General features: G+C 39.9%; 1 long non-coding RNA gene across 1 annotated transcript; it reads right to left on the bottom strand.

The window, feature by feature from the left end:
- Window positions 1-1,669: 1,669 nt before the first annotated feature.
- On the bottom strand, window positions 1,670-12,743 carry LOC122887000. The gene is made up of 3 exons (XR_006380454.1): window positions 11,090-12,743; window positions 1,956-2,885; window positions 1,670-1,810 (listed from the first exon to the last, which is right to left on the bottom strand). It is a non-coding gene; the product is annotated as an uncharacterized LOC122887000 (long non-coding RNA).
- Window positions 12,744-13,589: the final 846 nt, after the last annotated feature.

The raw sequence follows: 13,589 nt of genomic DNA, 5'->3' as shown, positions 1-13,589 counted from the left end.
ACTTGAACGCTGCATAATGCCAGTGTTAGGTTGATCTTTGTAGATGAATGCAGCAGTTTGAGTCAATTCACTTCATCAGTTCAAGATGTGATCAGCTGACCAGCTGGCTGGACACTTCTCCATGGCAACAGCACTGAGGCTCATGGGTACTGTAGTGTTACATTTAACATACCAAACAGGGAATGAAGTGATTGTCAAAATCAAGGTGGATTTTTATATAGATATCCATATTTAGTGTTGGCATTTCACTCTCCATATATATATATATATATGTATTTGAACATTTACAGGCCACACCCCCTTCTTAATGCATAAGTCAAATGCTGGTAAAACAAAAAAAAAGTTTTAATATCTTTAATTTGATTTCCTGCAAGAAGGATGTTTGTTTTTGTTTCTTCTCTTCAGTCTGTGATGCTGACAAACGATTTTTCTGCCCGTCTCTGCTGTTTCTCTTCAAACACACCTGTTTCCCATCATCCCCTGCTCCCCCCCCCTCACTGTGGGTGTACAGTACCCGCCGCTCGCTTCATTGATCATCATTCAGGCTCCGACTCGATCAGCCCGTCGATCTGTTAATGAAGTGGACCGATTTGAGACCTGCAGGCTTAAGCCTTACACAGCAGCTCCCCCCTGAATCCCCCTGCTGGTGACAATCGATTCAGCCGAGCCACGGATCAGAGAGCAAGCTTACCAAAGCAACTATTATTGATCTGACCCCCCCCAGCATGTTCTGAAGTCAATTCAGTGTTGGCCTATAAGAAACAAGTCGCCCATATAGCAATCATAGATCCGAGAAATAGATATTGCCTGGTAATAACGTGGTTGGAGAGCTGCATCAGAGGCTCAGAAAACACTGAGTGCTGCAGCTCGGTGATAAGGATTCCTCAAAATATCCAACAAAACTGTCTCAGAGTCTCATCTGATTGGCCCTCAGGGATAAATAAAGTTCATTAAATTGAATTAAATTAAAAACAGACTCAAACTGTGATGAAAATTGCCCCCCTCAGATATTTCACGTATGTAATATTTTGCACATGAACAGTAAAAAGGTTCCTTCTGATCCATAGAAAGCTTGAAAATACCTGAATTAGACTTCAGCAAGTTTCATCCACTGTTGCTGTTGACAAAGATGGCCGTCATCAAGCACAGATGTTTTGAATGTTCCTCGTAATGTCAGCATTGATTGGTCTAAAGCTCCGCTGAGGGGAACATTTACTAAACGTGTGTTGCCCTTTTTTCTGCGCTAAGTTTCACGTGCGCTTCCACTCACTGTCTTCTATATACTGCATATATGTGTACAGTATGAAGTTATTCTGATATTTTGAATTTCTAACAGCTACGATATCTCCAACGTGGTGAAAAGAACTACAGATGAGCCAACAAGCCGGTGTCGAAATGGCTGCAAAGCCGCCATTGCTGGCTCTTACATAAAATCCAATATTAACAGGAAAGGGAAAAGGGCTGCAGGATAAAGATGGGGCATGGAAGTGTCTCATTAGGGCGCAGACATGTCCTGATTAAATAACCTCTTAAACAGAAGCACTCAGGGCACAAAGGGCAGCCGACCCTCTCATCGTGCTGTCAGTCTGTGGATCTCAGTCCCTGACGGCGACCAGAGGGGTTGATGGGAATCCGTCCGCGTCATCAGACTAAATGATATTGACAGCTGCCGTGTCACCGCTCATCAGATGCTCAAGGACTTCGGTGTGTGACCGCTGGCTCTGTTTGCAAACACTGAGAAAAGTGAGCACGGAGGGTGAAGTCAGGTCAGGCCACAGCTGGGTCTTTATTCAGCAGTCGGTCATTGATTCTATGAGGTGAAGCGCAAGATGAAAATGTTTTATTTATTTGTGACACGCTCTATCATTTATCATTTCATCATTATTTCAGTTAAAATGAGAAAACAAGATGGAGCAACACAGTGAATGGTTGTTAAATGTTTAAATTCTATTTACATTCTCCTCATAGTGGCAGCGTTAAGCACGTCCGTCCGTCCATCCATTTTCCATGTTCTGCCGCTTCTCTGGTGCCGGGTCGTGGTGGCAGCAGATAAAGCGAGGTAGTCCAGACGTCCCTCTCCCCTGCCACGTTTCCCAGCTCCTCCTGGGGGATCCCGAGGCCTTGTCAAGCCAGATGAGATATTAAATCCCTCCAGCGTGTTCTGGGTCTGACCCGGGGTCTCCTACCAGTTGGACGTGCCCAGAAAACCTCCGGAGCAAGGCGCCCAGGAGGATCCTGATCAGATGCCCCAACCACCTCAACTGGCTCCTTTCAACTCGAAGAAGCAGCGGCTCTACTCCGAGCTCCCCCTGGATGTCCGAGCTCCTTACCCTCTCTCTAAGGCTGAGCCCAGCCACCCTACAGAGGAAACTCCTTTCGGCCGCCGCACCAACCCGCCTGTCGATCTCACGCTCCATTTTACCCTCGCTTATGAACAAGAGCCGAGGTACTTGGGGCAGTAACTCACTCCCAGCCTGGAGGAAGCAATCCACCATTTTCCAGCAGATAACCGTGGCCTCAGACTTGGAGGTGTTGGCTCTCATCCCGGGCCGCTTCACACTCGAATGCAAACCCCCTCCAGTGCGTGCCGAAGGTCACGATCTGATGAAGCCAACAGAACCACGTCATCTGCAACACTGGTGGAGCCCAAGACCCGCTGAAAACGTATTTGACTTCCTGCCAGAGTTAATTTTCAAAATGTAGGCCCTCTGGCTGTTGGACTGTTGTCACAATCTGACACTCTGTTGTGTTTGCTTCCAGCAGATAATGAAGATGGATTTCCCTCAGAGCTGTCAGAGCACCGATGGCAGCGATGCTCCAACACCAACAAAATGATGCTGATGATGCTGCAGGTTGAAGCTCTGTCATTTTAAAGGTTGACAAACCTGCAGGTGTAAAAGACAAACTGATTCTTTTCATAAAAGTACTGATACCACAGTGTAAAAACACTCCGTTCCAAGAAAATGTCCTGGATTTACGTTGTCAAAAGTGTCAAAAATAATGAGCTGAAGCACTCATTATGAAGAAGTGTAGAGTAAAAGCCTCTTATCTCCGTTTTTTTGTAATTTTGCATGCTTTTAGATGGAGGAAAAGAAAGGAGAAAAGACATAAAGATTGGTAGACGACAGCAAAGAGTCAACAAAATAAACATTGATGTATTTATGGATGATACATCCAGACATCCCTTCCTTCCAAACCTTTTCAGTTGAAGTCCGTGCAACTTTCAAATTCAAGGATGCATTTCTTGGTGTAGTGTGTGAGTTTGCTCAACAGAAACACAGATGCACTTAAGTCATTATTCTAGTGTCGTGGCATCACCTTGTTTTTGTACAATATTCCACTCACAGACTACAAACCGCCGCAAAGCTCTCACAGATCGTTTACAGTTTCTGATCACTCTGCTCGATATTGATTCGTTACCCACATCAGAACAGGTCCTCCAAATGAAACGACAAAATACGTTGTTTGTAGCTGCTCTTCAGAGCGACACACAGAAGTGTTTTCTGATCTGATAAAACTATCAGCAGGACGACATCCGTTGTCTGTGTCTTCTAAAACTGTTGCAAATCACTGGAGGAAAATGAATCTGTTTTATGATGTGACAGCGCTATGGTTAAGGTTTGATAAGGTTTAGGTACAAAAACAACTTGGTTAGGCTTAGGGAAAGACAGTGGTTTGGGTTAAAATGATTAGTTTGTGGAGGTTAGGCGACCTTTCACGTCACAATAATGAACAGGTGGGGGGGGGGGGGCAGCAGTCACGGTTAACGGGACTCCCAGGCCAAACGAACAGCGGCCTCCTCCTTACGGTGCGATGCTTTGTTGTCCCGTCGGTCCGCCCCGACCTCCGACCTCCGACCTCCGACCTCCGTGGGCTTTGTTGCTCTATAAAAACATCACCTTCCTCCTCTTTTGCTCGAGTCATAATTACTACACCACTAGAGGGCGCTTGTCACTGAACATAAACAGATGTTTTTGTGGTACTGATGCTGTTGTTCGATGCTGACAGTCTCCATCGGAGCGTTAGTGTCGTCACACTAGCACTTGTCTTTTTACGGATTTCGGTGAAAGTAGTATTATATTACTCAAGTGAAGTACCAGAACCTGCCTCAAAGTACTCATTTCATCCCTGTGAGACATTATTATGACATTATTAGATTGGGAACACTGATGCATCAGAGTATGAGCAGCGTTTTACTGTTGTAGCTGCTCGAGGGGGAGCTAGTTTTAACTGCTTTATATACAGTTAGCTAGTTTTAACTACTTTATTTACAGTTAGCTAGTTTTAACTACTTTATTTACAGTTAGCTAGTTTTAACTACTTTATTTACAGTTAGCTAGTTTTAACTGCTTTATTTACAGTTAGCTAGTTTTAACTGCTTTATATAGTTAGCTAGTTTTAACTGCTTTATATACAGTTAGCTAGTTTTTAACTGCTTTATACAGTTAGCTAGTTTTAACTGCTTTATATACAGTTAGCTAGTTTTAACTGCTTTATTTACAGTTAGCTAGTTTTAACTGCTTTATATAGTTAGCTAGTTTTAACTGCTTTATATACAGTTAGCTAGTTTTTAACTGCTTTATACAGTTAGCTAGTTTTAACTGCTTTATATACAGTTAGCTAGTTTTAACTGCTTTATATACAGTTAGCTAGTTTTAACTGCTACAGTTAGCTAGTTTTAACTGCTTTATCTACAGTTAGCTAGTTTTAACTGCTTTATATACAGTTAGCTAGTTTTAACTACTTTATTTACAGTTAGCTAGTTTTAACTACTTTATTTACAGTTAGCTAGTTTTAACTACTTTATTTACAGTTAGCTAGTTTTAACTGCTTTATTTACAGTTAGCTAGTTTTAACTGCTTTATATAGTTAGCTAGTTTTAACTGCTTTATATACAGTTAGCTAGTTTTTAACTGCTTTATACAGTTAGCTAGTTTTAACTGCTTTATATACAGTTAGCTAGTTTTAACTGCTTTATTTACAGTTAGCTAGTTTTAACTGCTTTATATAGTTAGCTAGTTTTAACTGCTTTATATACAGTTAGCTAGTTTTTAACTGCTTTATACAGTTAGCTAGTTTTAACTGCTTTATATACAGTTAGCTAGTTTTAACTGCTTTATATACAGTTAGCTAGTTTTAACTGCTACAGTTAGCTAGTTTTAACTGCTTTATCTACAGTTAGCTAGTTTCAACTACTTTATATACAGTTAGCTAGTTTCAACTACTTTATATACAGTTAGTTTTAACTACTTTATATACAGTTAGCTAGTTTAGTCCAGTGGTTCCCCACCTAGGGGTCGGGCCCCTCCTGAGGGTCACCAGATAAATCTGAGGGGTCGTGAGATGATTGATGGCAGAGGAAAGAAGAAAACACAAATTTGTATTTGTTTTCTCTAATCTTTTTGTAAAATATTAGATGATTTTCCCTCTTTTGGTCTCAAACACTTATTTAAATAAAATCATCTGAGAAGTTTCTGCTTTTACATGAGGGGTCACTAGCCAGAAGGGCTCAAAACCTTTAACAATAGATTGTATTTTATAAGCTCATATGATTTTTTTCTGTAAAATCGTTTTTTGTAAATGAACGAATTGTAGCTGTCAGATAAATGTAGTGAAGTAAAAAGTACAATATTTCGCTCTGAATTGTAGTGGAGTCGAAGTATAAAGTAACTAAGTAAATGGAAATACTCAAGTAAAGCAGAAGTACCTCAAAATTGTACTTAAGTACAGTACTTGAGTAAATGTACATAGTTACTTTCCACCACTTGAAAAGTGGCAAGACAAAAAACAGTGAGGGGGTCGTGTCTCCCCCTGAGCAATTCAGTTTTACATTTTTACTTACAGATGCTCAGTTCTTTCCTGTCTCAGCGCCACACCCTCACTAAGCTGTTCATTTAGAAACACAATCATTAAAAACAGTCTGACACTGAGCTTTAACACCTTTTAAAGTGAAACCCAAACAAAAGGCAGAAAGAGCGCGCGGACGAGCCTGAATGTGACACTTAATGCCGCTGCTTTTCACCGCATGCTTCTGACTCACTGAGTTGAATAATTGTTTGAGTGTCAGCCTCGTTTACATATTGAGTGCATTTCTTGAGAACATGGCAGGAAAAAATATTAAAAAACAACATGCGTGGGCGGACAATTTCAGCTAAAAGCCATGGCGCTGTCTCTCACATGCATAATGACTGCTGTTCCTCTCAGAGTCTGAACAAAAAACCGCCGGTGTATACAGCTGGCACAGGAAACAGCTGAATATCTGAATGACAATGAGTAAGTGACACAGCAGCAGCTCTGAGATGAGTCCGTCAGTCTCACCCGAACCTCAGCCCAGTCAGGGAAATGAGAGGCGGGGTAGACCGGATCCGTGAGCTACAGCCCTGCGAGGCAGGCCGGACTGCGTTCGCTTGGTCAGCCACGGCTCAGCCAGTCGTAGAAATGTCTCGTCGAACACAATTTGTTTCTGTCAGTGTTGATTGGTTTGTTTAGCAGCACGCAGCGCTGAAGAGAGGATCGTGTCCGTCCAAATCTGACCAACCGACCAACTGACCATGTCAATATTTAAGCTGACGCCTGCAGCACCCCGAGCCACCCAACCCCCAATATAACAGGCATATACAGAATGCACACAGATGCTCATCGGTTTTACAATCTTAGATGTATTATATTATATTAATATTAAGTTAAATAATGTAGGCCCATTCTCAAACAAACAAACAAACAAACACGGTTGCAGGTATTTTAATGGGACTTGTGAGGCCTGGTGTTGTGTAATCTCTAGAGCTTCGAATAAAGCTTTCCTCAGTGTTCCCCTGCTTCATGAACCTGCGAAGAAATTAGTTTTAAATCACAAGAAATTCAGCTCAAGTCAAAACTGAGGCTTAACTAGCAGCTGAAGAGGCCAAAGAACTTGGAAAACTAATAAAATAAAAACACACCGAGGAGAAAAGAGCGGGAGGTCAAAGCTGAGGGTTAGGATGCCGAACTTATCTCAAGAGCTGAACCCCAACTGAGACAGAGACAGCTGAAATAAATGACAGAAGGTGGATTTCTTCTGAATCTACTTAGGAAGGAAAATCTCCGCCGTATAAGCGCCCCCCCCCCCCAACAGCAGATCCCAATCAGACACAGAAAATCTCTTCATCTGCTTTCATTACCAGATTTGTTGTATTGTTTCTTTTTGTTTGTGCATGAACACGAAGCTTCTGCTATTTCCACGAGCTCTGATTAATAAGGTTTGTTCAAGTACGTCGTCCAGGAGCTGACATACCTAACAACCAAAACAAGAAAAAGCATTATAACATGATTAAATACATAAATATAATTAGAAATGTTGTGTAAATCTACTGATCCTTTTTACAGTCATTTCAGAAAACAATCTCACCACAGGGTCCGGAACGGCTGATAAACGCTAATAAACAGCTGAAGAGAAGGACATTTGTACGTGAAATAGCTCATCGCATCTGAATACAGGTGAGCAAAGATCACCTGTTCTGTTACGGTGAAGAGGTAAAACGTCACTGTATGCAAACAAAACTGGCAGAACTTGTGAAAACACACATCTGCTTTAGCATTTGTGTTTTTGTCTGGAGAATGAGTCTTTTTAGCTTTTAAAGGTGAATTTTGAAAAGCAGATGAACTCAGCAGCTGAGTGAGAAACCACAGAGTCATGACATTGATTGAACCAGTCGATGTCCATAAATATATTATGGTCATCGTATCTGCGGTGGGCCTGTAAAAATCTGATTTCTCCCCTCTTTGATCACAGTAAAAGTGATGAGGACTAGCTTTTGAAGCTCTGTCATGAGGTTTATTATTCACATTAAGCAGTGACTAACAAGACCTGTGAAAAACCAAGGAGCACTCAGCTGTCATATCAAACACCGGGACAGAGATGAGGAAAATGTTCAAATTAGACATCTGGAGCATAAAGTTTCATCATATCCTGCCATACAAATTTTATCACATTCTACATATTAAAAAGAAAGTTGATGAAACTCTCAGACACACTGTAAAACCTTTCTCTGTGAAGTAATAACTGCGGATGCAATCGTCTGTATTTTAACAGTAAGTGGGTCATTCTCCATCAAAATAAGCCATCAAAGTTAGGATGAGGGTGCATTCTTTAAACAAGGCCTTTAAAATAGTAGATTAAAGAAAGAAGTGAGCAGGTGCAGTTCTCAAAAGATCAATTACAATCACCACATCGGTTGATACTGAAAACTTCATTTGTTCTGCAAAAGGCTTCAGTCACTCAAAACATTTAACTCGTGAGTCAAAACAACAAATTGCAGTTTTTCCCAGTTGCTTTGACACAATCCTCAAATGAAAATCACGATTCCCAACACTCAGTCTTTTCTATTCAGTAAACCACAGTCAGCAAGCTGTGAGTCTGTAGCCAACATCCTATGAAAGAGTGCTCTTCTTAGCATTACACAGAGTTTTAAATGAGAAGGTGCAACTATCTGATGGGTTTCTACAGAGGTGGGGAGGAGCTGTGGTAGCGCCCTCGGGGAGGAATCCTACACTTCCTCTGTTTGTAAGTTGCTAAAGTCTCTGCTTCGTTCCCCACAACTGATGGCCATTACAATACATACTGTCCTCAGTACGTGATGTCCTTTCTGATGTCCCTGTTTCTTTGTATAAATGTAAGCCTGTTTGCAACAGCTGATCAACTTTTCCCTGCAGTCAGCGAGTCTGCAGGACAACACTTTGAATTGTTAAGCCTCATGCCCTGTGTGTGTGTGTACAAAGGTTTCAACATGGTATTAATATAATAGGCAAGCAATCTTGGTTTGAATTTTTGATTCTCACACTAACTGTGTATAAAGTTGTTAAACTACCTAACTGTGTGTATAAAGCAGTTAAAACTAACTAACTGTGTATAAAGTAGTTTAAACTAGTTAACAGTATATAAAGTTGTTAAACTAGCTAACTGTAAATAAAGCAGTTTAAACTAGTTAACAGTATATAAAGTTGTTAAACTAGCTAACTGTAAATAAAGCAGTTAAAACTAGTTAACAGTATATAAAGTTGTTAAACTAGCTAACTGTAAATAAAGCAGTTTAAACTAGTTAACAGTATATAAAGTTGTTAAACTAGCTAACTGTAAATAAAGCAGTTAAAACTAGTTAACAGTATATAAAGTAGTTTAAACTAGTTAACTGTGTATAAAGTAGTTTAAACTAGTTAACAGTATATAAAGTTGTTAAACTAGCTAACTGTAAATAAAGCAGTTAAAACTAGTTAACAGTATATAAAGTTGTTAAACTAGCTAACTGTAAATAAAGCAGTTAAAACTAGTTAACAGTACATAAAGCAGTTAAAACTAGCTAACTGTATATAAATCAGTTAAAACTAGCTAACTGTGTATATAAAGTAGTTAAAACTAGCTAACTGTGTATAAAGTAGTTTAAACTAGTTAACAGTATATAAAGTTGTTAAACTACCTAACTGTATATAAAGTTGTTAAACTAGCTAACTGTAAATAAAGTAGTTAAAACTAGCTAACTGTATATAAAGTTGTTAAACTAGCTAACTGTAAATAAAGCAGTTTAAACTAGCTAACTGTGTATAAAGTAGTTTAAACTAGTTAACTGTGTATAAAGTAGTTTAAACTAGTTAACAGTAAATAAAGTTGTTAAACTAGTTAACTGTATATAAAGTAGTTTAAATTAGCTAACTGTGTATAAAGTAGTTAAAACTAGTTAACTGTATATAAAGTTGTTAAACTAGCTAACTGTATATAAAGCAGTTAAACTAGCTAACTGTAAATAAAGCAGTTAAAACTAGCTAACTGTATATAAAGCAGTTAAAACTAGTTAACTGTACATAAAGCAGTTAAAACTAGCTAACTGTACATAAAGCAGTTAAAACTAGTTAACTGTAAATAAAGCAGTTAAAACTAGCTAACTGTATATAAAGCAGTTAAAACTAGTTAACTGTATATAAAGTAGTTGAAACTAGTTAACTGTATATAAAGCAGTTAAAACCAGCTCCATCTCGAGCAGCTACAACAGTAAAATGCTGCTCGAACGTTGATGCATCAGTGTTACTAGTTATGTGAAATATAATATCAGTCACAAGCAGATGACAGCATTCACTCTCATGAATGTGTTTCACATTTCAGTCTTGTGGTTCCCCTTCAGAGGGGTTTTGTTGTAACGGGTCGCCCCCTCGTGGAAGTTAAAAGTAATACTCCAGTGAACACAGAGGACAGTCAGTCTGTGCTGCCATATAAACTTGAACCTGGACATTAATGTATTCACTTAAAGGGTCACTTGCTATAATCCCATTGATGTGCTAAAATGGTAAAAGTAAAATACTGTAATTTACTCTCATTTACTCTGTTACAAGTAAATGCCCTGCATTCAAAATCTTACTTAAGTAAAAATACACAAGTGTTAGCAGCAAATTCTACTTAAATTATCAAAAATAAAAGTACTCATTACGCAAACTGGCTCCACTGAAAGTGTTTATTATTATACATTTATTATTAGGATTTTATTCCTGATACATTACTGTCGAAGCAGCATCTGAATGTGGTCGAGGTAGAGCTACGTTTAAAAACTCTACATACTGTTGAGTAGTTTCATCTATTAACAACGTTTTATTATATAAACTGATCACATGCTTGACATATAAAATGCTGATCTGTAAAATAACCAAAGCTGTCAGATAAATGATAAAAGTACAATTGTAAATGAAATGTAGCAGAGTAGACGTGTAAAGTACAATGAAAACAGGTTTAGTATAGTGCTTAAGTGAAGTACTTTGCACGATCCCAGTTTGTAACATTTAGAGTCATGTTTTAGATTATTACTGACTCTGCGTTGACTTGTCTGAAGTATATATATATATATATTTATATATAAATATATATATAGTTGTGGTAAGGTCTCTAAAAACTCCCTTCTTATTGCTCACTCCACAACATCAACAAACCAAAATTTTGAGTCATCATTATGAGTTTCCTCTTTTTTGTCATTTGGTGTCACCGATTGTCATGGAAGTCGGTTAGGTAACTTTTTAGGCTTAAAATAAGTCAGTCTTTCTTTTTGTCAAAGCGTCTGACTTGCATTAGACTCACCGAAGAGCCGAATGAAGACTGGTCCGACCCTGCAGACCAGGTGGCCCGGCCCCTGAGGAAGCTGAGGCGGGGCCCGTGGAGCTTCTCCCACATGTTTAAACCCTTCGGCTAAACATTAATAGTTAACGGAGAGAACCCGCCGCCTTGTGGCTGACCTCACCGCAACGTTTCCACCGACGCAGAGCAGACTACACAACCGCTCGTTTGTGTGGAAGTGACTCTGCTCTCTCAGTCTTCCACACAGTCTGATAAAGGCTTTATGAAGGCAGCCAAAAACCACTAAAAGGGAACTCGAGACTGACGTAAGCTTCCTGTTTATTCAGTGACTCGGTGTGAGCTGAAGGATCAGGAGCAGGTGATGGTTCGCTTCATTAAACTACACTGAGTGGACTCACGAGTGTTACAGTATACATGTAATAATAATAATTACCACTGTGTGTAAATGACAGTTTCTTACTTATCTTAATTATCATACTTTGTGTAATATGTGGCATTAGTCAGCTTTGAAATATTGTATTCCTTTTAGCTAATGCTCTGCAAGCAGCAATGTAAAATGCTCACTAATACATTATATTAGCACAGCGAACGTTTAATTTGTTTTTCATTAGGTTGCCATAACATTTTGATGCTCGCCTACCAATTACTTAAATAGAATAAAAACTGAAATAAAAGATAAACATTAGAAATAAATAAATAATATGTAATTGCTTTAATCAAGTCCCATAACCAGCTACGCTTTGAAAAAAGTGATTCATCCACATTAATGTCAATTATACTAAACTGGATAAACTACCACATTAAAAGTACCTCGACGTAACAAAATGCCTAGTTGCAGTGGTGGAAGAAGTATTCAGATCTACAGGTAGTAATACCACGATGTAAAATATAAAAGTACAGTCCTGCATTTCAATTTGTACTTAAGTAGAAGTAACAGAAGTATTATTTAGTATTCATGACGCTGAATCAGCCCTTCCATAACAGAGCGACAGATTTTACAAGATGATCATGTGTTTTGTTTGAAATCTGCAAATCTAGTTATAGTAAAAAGTACAATATTTCCCTTTGAAATACAGCAGTGCAGAATATAAAGTAGAATGCTGAGGGACTCCTTGTGCGAGGTGCGGCTACGCTACGTAGCGCCTGAAGCAGTCTCTGTGTGAGATGATTCAGCCTGAAGTGTAGCTGCGTTTCAAACTGTCCAACAACAGAAACACGCCCGCCCTGCAGCCGCCAGTCCAAAACCAATATTTATCTTGTGGGCTGGGTGAGAGGAGCTCTCGGCCTCTTTTGAACATCTGAGGGGCAGATGAGGAGCTTTCCAGGGAGGCTGGGACCTGCATGCTGACCCCCCCCCCGTATGTCCTGGAGGTTTAGTTCTGCAAAGGTTTCTCGGAAAGGAAACGTCTTCGGGGGCAGAAATAATGTCACCGGTTGGAATGAGTCCCTAAAGTTCACATCATCTATTTAAGTCGGGGGGGTTTTTTACACCACATGTGGGTTTAACGGAAAAGGCTGATGCAGAGCCAGTATCTGCTAACGTGTTGTGTGTGAATCACAGCCTGATGGATCTTCTTCCTCCATCAGCGAGCCGCTCTGCTGCACTGGGTGACATGTTCCTTCATCACCACGAACACACACACTGTATTCTGACTCAGCCCCACACACACCGTCCTGCTGCCCCAAACACTCACTACAGCACCGCATGTGGATTCATCCGCCGCTGGAAATAGTCCCCAACAGATGCACTGTTTCCTCCTGTTGGTCTGATAGAAACTACAACTGAGCAGCAGTTTTAGGAAACTACTGAGCCTTTTTAAACATCAAACTATATATCTGTGTTTTTAAAGATTTACGTCTTCAGTGGGAACCAACGGGCTCGCAGCTGAGACGGACACATTGTTGGTTTTGGTCTTTTCATGGGATTTGTTGACTGTTAGCAAAATATAGAATAACACCAGACTGATCCTTTAACTCTTGTACAGCCCGACTTCCCCACAGATATCAACCCGGTTTAATCTTGTTTGAGTTTGGCCTCGAAGCCTTGTTAGTCTGAACATGTGACCCAGCCCGGGTCGGACATTAACGCAGATCCTGGAAAATATTAGCTGAGTCCAGTGGGGCTGTGGTGGCAAACAAAAGGCAACAACAACTAATCTCTAATGAATGCACGTCTTACGTCCCTGCAAACAATCAGTTTGATAACATTTAGTATGGATTTATATAATAAAAACAAGTCGTGACGTCTGCTGAAAGGGGGCCTGAACTTAATGCTGGTTTCCAAATACAAAAGAAAACATAAACATCACATGTCGGCAGAATAACTGAGCCACTATTTGTTTTGTAGGTGTGTTTGATTACAGGTGTGCTTGTTGGGATCCATGTGGGCTCAGTGGGGTTTTGTCTCCGCTGAGTCTGCGGCTCTCCCCAGCATTTACTGTTATCTCAGTGCAGCACACGATATACACTGAACCAGATCGTATCACACAGGAAGAAAACCTGA

The sequence above is a fragment of the Siniperca chuatsi genome, linkage group LG13 (assembly GCF_020085105.1).
Source record: "Siniperca chuatsi isolate FFG_IHB_CAS linkage group LG13, ASM2008510v1, whole genome shotgun sequence".
In the NCBI taxonomy this organism is placed as follows: domain Eukaryota; kingdom Metazoa; phylum Chordata; class Actinopteri; order Centrarchiformes; family Sinipercidae; genus Siniperca; species Siniperca chuatsi.
The sequence above is the reverse complement of the archived record's forward strand: the minus strand, read 5'-3'. Positions and strand labels throughout refer to the sequence as shown.